At 44.5% G+C, this 8,893-nt stretch overlaps 1 pseudogene; it reads right to left on the reverse strand.

The window, feature by feature from the left end:
• Positions 1-4,788: 4,788 nt before the first annotated feature.
• LOC123048630 (uncharacterized) lies at positions 4,789-8,588 on the reverse strand (annotated as a pseudogene).
• Positions 8,589-8,893: the final 305 nt, after the last annotated feature.

Here is an 8,893-nt window from a genome sequence, read left to right on the forward strand (position 1 = left end):
TATCGCCATGACGGATGCAAGTGCGTATTTTGCAAAAAAAAACAAGAAAGTCCAACGTGTTTGTTGCATGAAAAATGTACCAATGTGCACCCGACGTGCAAGTTCTATGATTAGTTGGGGCGCGTTTGGTTACCTGCACCATTTTTTCAACATTGCACGGGAAACACGGGTTAGGCTATGTAGAACATGGTTGAGAAGATAATGCCAAAATACGATGTTTGCATGTTGATTGGTTACCTGCATATAGGTTGCCTGCATCGTGGAAGCCTCCTCTACCCAGTGTTTCGTTGCATATATGCATCGTGAATAGGAGTTAAAATCTGCACTGAACAGAGAGGTTAAAGTAGAATATTCACTGCCACTATGACCGAAACCGAGTCTGATCTCTGGTGGCTCCTCCTCCACCGGCTCACTGGCACTTTCACCGCCAGCACGAGGGGCTATCACGCACGTCCATGATGCTCGCCTGCGTGCTCACCATCATAGCCATCCTTGCTGCACTCGTCTTCTTTGTCCTCCTGCTGCCTAGTCGCACCATGGAGCTACGTTTCACGACCAACTATGTGATGGTCAACTACGCCCCGCCCCTACCTCGGGCGACGCAGTTACTGCTGCCTTCCGGGGCACCCTCCTGCCGCTCCTGGCCGCGCTGCCCGGAGCCTCTGCCTGGGCGACCCCGAGCCGAGAGACTACTTGGCTTGCCTCGCCGCGGCCGCCAAGAAGCTCACCCGCTGTGGCGCGAGCACACGGGCCGGTGTTTGGAGGAGCAAGGGTTGCTTCCTGGTCTACATCAACAACAACACCTCCTCTACACACGAAGATGCCTTCCACGACGTCGTCTCCTTCAGCGAGGAGGTCTACTTCGCAGTCATCTTCATCAACGACGGCACGCCGCCCTCCAACCTACACAGACTGTCACATGTAGATCTACTCATGTATGATTACTGAAACAGAAAACGCACAATATGAAAGTCGAGTGAAACAGCGAGGGGAAACTAATCCTCAAAGGGAACTTCAAACGGTCATCTATGTCTCACGAATTTGTCAAAATTCATCAAAATATATATTCAAATATGAACATGAAATTTAACATATAGAGTGAATGAAACTACGATCCAATCGCCTGAATGGAATCAGAGCATCGAGGAGCATATGTCTCGTGTACAGCTTATCGCAAATCGAAACACGATGTGAACGTTTCCAGCGATGGAGGCAAAATGGTGCTTTAAGAACCATGCGATGCAGGTCCAACAGTGCTTACATATAATCAAACAGCCCAACATGAAAAAAAACTGCATCCAGCGGGCCTGGTTGGGCCGGATGCAGCCTACCAAATGCGCCCTTGATATCACTTTTCAATTTCTACTTTAAATAATTTGGGACTTCAAAAAAATCTACCATTTAAAAAAACTGAGAATTTTGAAATAAAATGTTCAAGAAAAAATATTAAATGTTTGTAAATTCAAAAAATGCTCGGGGATGTTTCTAAAAATGTTAGCGTATTAAAAAATGTTCACAATTTTGAAAACAATGTTCGTAAAATAAAAAAGTGTGTGTATTAAAAATTGTAAATGAAATTGAACAAATGTTTGCTAATCCAAAACTGTTCATGAATTTCAAAAAAATGTCCTAAAAATTTAAAAACGGTTCCTGAATTACAAAAGAGTTTATTGATTCATAAAGTGTTTGCAGATTCAAAAAAATGTTCAGTCATTTAAAAAAAATCGTGAATGTCAAAAAACAACCACCAATTTGGAAAAGAATGTTTACCTATTCTAGAATTGTTCACCGATTCAAAAGAAAATGCTTAAAAAGTGTTCACAATTTAGATTTTTTTTTTGCAAATAGTGAAAGAAAGTTCATGATTTTTAATTATGTTCCCAAATTTGTAAAAATCTTCATGAATGATTGAAGGTATGTAGTTAAACAATAATGCTTTTGATTCTTTATGACTATATGCTCGCGTGAATTTTTGAAGAATTTACTGGGGTATAATCAGAATATTATATTATGTTTCTAAAAAACATTTCTTGAAATTCAGAAAAATTCTTTGAATTACTAAGTTTTTTTACCACCATGATATTTTTTGAAAATGTGAACATTTCTTCAATTTGTTAATAAATTTTAAAAAGGGAACATCTTGTTGCATTTGTGAACAAATTTCCAAAATCATGCGATGAGATGTGAACAAAATGTGGTCATAGCCATTGGAGAATGGAGATTATGTTTTTTTTTCTCCCGTTGCACGCACGGGTCCTTCTGCTAGTAATAATAAGGAAAACACTATCGCTCAACCGACGGATGTTTGTGTGGGCATCCACCTTCTCCGTAGCCGTCGGATTTTATGATTATTGTGCGGCTGAGACTAAGTGGTCCACTAGTCTAATAATACCTTGCGAAGAGAGTATAACATGGTGCCCACATTTCTTCTAAACCTCGAGTCGTGCGCCTGCTGGCCGGCGGTGGCATTGTCCGGATGTCCTAATGCGTCGGTGGGCGTTTTGAAGGATGTGCGAATAAGTGGGCGATAAAGAGAATTGACAAGCTCTGCAGACATTTCTTATGGACTGCGGATGAGAAGGCGAACGGGAGCAAGTGTCTCGACAATTCGAAGAGAATCTGTGCCCCCAAGAAGGTTGGTGGCTTCGGAATCAAGAACATCAAAAGCAGAGCGCTTCGGCTGAGAAGGGCTTGGCTCGAATGGAGCGATGACTTGAGGTCATGGAGGGGGCTGGTGCGTCTCCAACATATCTATAATATTTGAGTGTTCCGTGCTATTATATTACCATTCTTGGATACTTTATAAGCAATTTTATATCATTTTGGGGGACTAACTTATTAACTCAGTGCCTAGTGCCAGTTATTGTTTTGTGTTTGTTTTTGGTTTTACAGAAAATCCATACCAAACGGGGTTCAAACGCTACGAATTTTTTTGACGATTTTCTTTTGGACATAAGAGAACCTAGAAGCTTCAAGGGCGGACTAGAAGACATGCGAGGATATGGCAAGGCAACAGGGTGTGAGCCCTGCGGGGTAGGCACGCCCTGATGTCTTGTGGGCCTCTCATGTCTCCATCTGACCTAATTCCACTTCTATAAAACCTTAAATATTCCAAAACCCTCGAAGAGCCACCTGAAACAATTTTTCCGCCGTCACAAGTCTTTGTTCTTCCGCGATCCCATGGGGAGGCCTTTTCCGGTACTCTGCTGGAGGGGAAATCGTTCAGGGAGGGCTTCTACATCAACCTTGTTGTCCTTCCGAAGATGTGTGAATAGTTCACCACAGACCTATGGGTCCACAGCTAGTAGCTAGATGGCTTTCTCTCTCTATTTGAACTTCAACACAATGTTTTGTTCGGAGATCGATTCGATATAATCTTCTTATGCGGTGTGTTTGTTGGGATCCGATGAATTATGGGTTTATGACCAAATTATTTATTGGAAGTAATTGAGTCTTTTCTGAACTTTATTATGTATGATTGTTATAGCTATGTAATGCTTTTCGATATTGGGTTTTCTTTGGCCAAGTTGATCTGTTGATCTTCAGTGGAAGTGGTGTATAGTAGTGGGTTCAATCTTGTGGTGTCCTCACGTCGTGATAGAAGGGGTAGCGAGGCACGTATTGTATTGTTGCTACTAAGGATAAAACGACCGGGGGGGTTGATGGGGCACTGATATATCGACCGAAGGTGTAGTGTATTCAACAGAACCAAAAGAGGGCGAAATGCTTATAAAAAGTAATGCAAGGAGCAAAATAAAGTTATATATGAAGGGCCATGGTGTAAAACATGTGGATGACAACATTCTTATTTCTCGAGTCAAATATAAAAAACATAGGATGGTCACAGCAAAGTTATTTGCTATTCACTCAAAGAGCACGAGGGAGGTGTGGCCCCGTGCATGTGCATAGGATACTTTGGACCAATTGTATTAGAAATTTTATTGTAATAAATGCTCGTGTTAATTATTTTCTTATTTTACCTCATACCTTTTAAACTGACACGACAGTTGTCATAGCCACTGGTGTGTCACCCCTTTGTTGCTCAAAGGTGTGACACTTGTATAACAGGCTAAAATAAAGGTTGGATACAACTTTTTTGTTTCTGTCTCCTCATCCGTCCATCCTCCATAGCATATCGCATTAATTTCTGCCATGTAATTGCTTTTCTATATCGCATCTTCTTCCTTCATGCTGCTCCAAAGTAACAAAAGGTAAGCTTTATTCCACTGATTTTTGTCCATGGGTCCTGTACACCTACACCAAGTAATATTGCACCATATACGTCCATCTGGTGCATGCAACTTTCCTTTTTGCCATGCAACTTTCCTTTTTTTCCCTCCTCTGGTGCGCGTGCAATGCATGCTATTAATTTCTGAGTTGTGCATTGTTGATCATATATGTTGTGCGTAGGCGGGATGTTTTGGCATAAAGCACCCTTTGGGATGGGTCAAACCATAGGATACGCGCCAAAAAGCCATATGATGATGTGTGGCATGTACACACAACTCTTCATGATCGACGCCCAGGTTAGTGTTGCGAGCAGGCCAGTAGGACACTATTCGGTGCAGCAAGGAACTGGCCGGTGCAATCCTCATATTCCAGGAAGATAGAAAAAAACAAGATTTTTTAAGTTGAAAAAAGCACGAATTTATGACAAGTAGACATACACTAGACATGGGGAGCAAAATAGACAACTAGACACCGAATGTCTCCTTTTATTTGAAGTTCAGAGAGCACATATAAATCTCTGTCTATAATGGCAATAAAAAGCACACACTGATAGGCGAATGAGCGAAATGTTTGAGAAACGGTGGTTCATGAATGGAAAGTTGAGGCTAGACTTCATCATATCCTGCTACCAGCTTCAGCCATACATGGTCAGGTCGATCACCTCCGATTTGTCCATAGCGACGATAGGAGCCGCTCCACTTGTTATACATATATCCTCCATAGGCACCGTGTTCACTGACGCAGCGCATCTAGTAGAGGCAGAGCCACTGGTGCCTCCGTGGATACTGCCCTCCAAAGACCCCATTTTCTTTGCGCGAGAAGATTTTCTAGCCTTACCCTTGGGTTTAGCGCCATTCGGGCCATCAAAGTTTGTAGGATCAACCCGGCACCGCTTGGCATCAGGTGAACTATCGATGTGGGACATACCATCTCCCTCCTCTGTAATTGGCGTTGCAGCTTCATCAGTAGGACCCTTGCTCTTTTTAGCCCGCTCCTCCAGTGTTTTTTCCTTGAAAGAGTAGCCCTGGTCCAGGAACCTCTTCCGTGGAAGAGTAGAGTTTGCAGTTTCATCATCACTTTCCTCCCGAGGCTGCAACAGTCCTGGGCTTGGTGCGGCCAGCTCTGCGGCTGTGAGTGCTGCGGCCGCCACCGTCTGGCTAGATTTCTCACCCATCTTCTGAGCCTTCTGTTTGGAAGAGCTCCCACCATCCTTCTTCATTGCAGATTGCCGGATGCCCTTCTGCTTCTTCAGGTATAGGGTTATCTTGTCTGCAACATCTTTTCTTGCATCTAGAGGTATCCATTGCTCCTCACGCCACTCAAATGACTTTCGCAGAGAGTCTACTTTGAGCTCCACAAGTCTCCCCTCCCCTGTAAATTTCGGCAAGCATGCATGCATGCATCAGGAAGAGCTCCAGTCCGGATATATACTACTATTAACTACTAGCTAGGTGATCAAGAGAATATGCAGGCAGTTCACCTTGGAGATAAACTAGGACGTCACCAACATTGTCCTGCTGCAGCACGATCCCCTCCCACCATCCGCCATTTAGCCACGCGTCGACGATGACCCCGACAGCTATTGGAGACTCGATCTTCCTATAGCATGTTGGGAGTTGTGGGCGGAGCATGGGCCTTTCAGTAAGGCGTATGCCTAGGTGGTCAGGTTCCGTAATTCTTGCAACTTTGAGCCATTCCTGCAAAACAAAAAAACGCATGTTGAGTACATACATCTTCATCATGAAAACATGCAAGATACTACCAGAGAGAGAAGAGAAAGACCAACCTTGAGTTGTCCTTTATCCTCAAAATTCGAAAGGTCTTGGTACCGCACCCTGACCTTGTTATCTTTCTCCCTCCTCCTGAGTACCACACATTTGAACCAACAACCCCTCATGCTGCTGTCTTGGCACAGGGCTTCAAGACAGCAGCTAGGCTGGAACATCTTCTCAGGGTTCACCATGGTTGATGCATCATTGGCTGCCACATTACTAGTACCAGTACCACTTGGTGGCGGCTGATTCTGCGTGGTGGTGACTTTGTGGAGTTGCAGTGCATGGAGGGGGCATCTCCTTCTGCTCCTGCTTTTGCTTCTCCATGGTTTTATCAATGATAACAGAGCTGGAAGCAATTGTGCTTCATGGAGGGGGCATTTCCTTCTGATTCTGTTTCTGCTTATCCATGGTTTCGTCAACGATAACAGAGCTGGAAGTAGTTGTGCTGCATGGAGGGGGGTTCTGCTTCTACTTCTCCATGGTCTTGTCACTAATAACATAGCTAGAAGGAGTTGCGCTGCATGGAGGAGACTTCTGCTTCTGCTTCTCCATGGTTTTGTCACCAATAATAAAGCTGGAACTGAAAGGAGTTGCATTGCATGCAGGTGGCTTCTGCTTCTGCATGGTTTGTTCACCAAAGACAGTGCCGGAAGAACCAGCATGGTTCTCGGCGGCCATGCCAGTAATTTTAGCTTTACCTTTGTTATTGGGTGGCTTGGCCTGCACCGCCGTGGACGAGGATGCGGCAACAATTGCCTTTACGATCTCCTGGTTTGCATATCCTTGCAGCTGCGTGATGTCGAAGGGTCCGACAATGTCATCTTCGATCTGTCGACTGCATACATAGGGCTGCCAGCTGCTGTGCCCTCCACTTATTTTGTTGAACATGTCAAAGTGTTGTGGATTCAGGACCGCGGCCACCCCCTCCACAAATTGAACCCTCAGATCTTGCAGCCCGTAGCCAACAAGATCTCCTTGCGATAAATATCGGGGGGTAATACAACACCATGTTCACCGTGAGGTTCCTCAAACCATCGTACCAGCACCATGTTCTTGGCGCTACTATCTTCATACATGTCTTCCACATAGGCAACATGGCTCTCTCTCCATCCACTCTTGATGAACACAAAATCATGAACCTACAAAGACATATAGCGCGCGGCACAATTAATAAGAGATGTAAACCAAGATATATAGATCCGTCCGTATGTGAAAACAAAACAAGAAAACAAGTGGACCATCGGTGAACACATACCGAAATTCTCATTCCCTCTCGGCAAAAGGATTTGTAATGCTTCCGATGTTGATCAAGATGGGGCAGTTTGCATATCCATGTGAACCCTTCTTTGTTCTCCCCAGCAGCAGCAAGTGTTGAGAGGGTATCCTAAATGAACAATAGACATTAGTTTCATCAGGAGGAAACATTTCTCAGGAAGACGCTTGTGAGATAGTATATACCTTAGATGCACCATCATGGTTGTCGGGACAAGTGAATCCAAAGGCTCCATAGGGAGGATCTACAAAGATAGCAACAATGGAAGGCAAGTTAGTCAATTTCTATCCACATCATGTTGGCCTCACAAAACCAACACAAGAGGAAACACATAAGTTAACAAAACACTAATCTCAAAAAAGTTAACCAAACACAAAAGGAAAGAAACACATAAGCCATATCTAGAAAATTACCAAACATATACATCAGGAATTAAACAAGCCAAGATAGAACACATATAGGGTGATGCATGAGAAAAGGAGTTGATCTAAAAGATTAGAAAAAAGATATCTAACAATAAGTTATGTGTCGTCTTGACAAAAAGGAGTGGATCTATTAAATTTGTCAAATTCCCAAAGAGTAGTGCTAATAAACGAAGGGGATAGAAGGATAGCACTGCAAGATAGTCATAGATCTTGGCACTGAACAAAAATGTGATGAAACATGAGAAGAAACTAATCTGGCTGGACATAGGAGAAACGTGTGTTTTAACGCTAAAAATCTTCCAAACATTCAGATCCAAACATTAGAAACACAAGATCGGATCTTGCGTTCAAGATGTAAACACCTACTAAATGCTAACCAAACATTCAGATTGACTGTCGGAGATGGACGCTGAAAATTCTAGTTGCCTGATATGTTAGCTTAATCATATGGTACTAAAATCACGAGAAAATTTCACCACTAGGGCATGGAAAATAGGAACACGTAGTACCGAAGACGAGCTAGGTGAGCCAGTCCATGACCTCCTTCCTGGACTTCCACCTGAGCTGAGTGGTCTCCATCGCCACCGTCACCACCCTAGCGGGCGCTGACCCAGACTCCAGCGCCGTCTGGAGGGACTGCAGGAACTGCAAGTCCGCCGAGTAGGCTATGTTCCCAGGTCCCCAATACTTACCCACCACCGCCAGATCCCTCTCGCTCTTACCGCCATCCTGGGGCGGCGTGGAGCGGAGGAAGTAGCACACCTTGCACTCCTCGCCGTCGTTGTCCTCCATCACGATCTCCTCCTCCCACCCGACCCACCCCCTCACTGCCATCTTGGCATTACCCTCATCCACCACGGCTGTCGAAGAGCACGAGCTACTCATGGCCTTCTCACCTGGCTGGCGGTGGACGATAGCGAAACGGGGAAGTGGTGGAGGCTGGAGGGTGCTTCAAACAGGAGGGGCTAGGGACAGGGGGCTCGTTAGGGACTACTATTTCTGGACAAAATTGTTGTTCCTGTGAATGCACTATTCGAGAGATGGGGTCTTGGGGGGGTTTCATAGGAGGAAATGCTGGTGGGTTTTGCGGAGTGTGTCCTCAACTTCTGAGGATTTCCACTTCGAGTGAAGCTTGCCCAAAGCTGGGATGTGGTAGTTTAGTCCTCCCTCTAAGAAATGTGGTAGTTGGT

The sequence above is a fragment of the Triticum aestivum genome, chromosome 2D, assembly GCF_018294505.1.
Source record: "Triticum aestivum cultivar Chinese Spring chromosome 2D, IWGSC CS RefSeq v2.1, whole genome shotgun sequence".
Taxonomy (NCBI): domain Eukaryota; kingdom Viridiplantae; phylum Streptophyta; class Magnoliopsida; order Poales; family Poaceae; genus Triticum; species Triticum aestivum.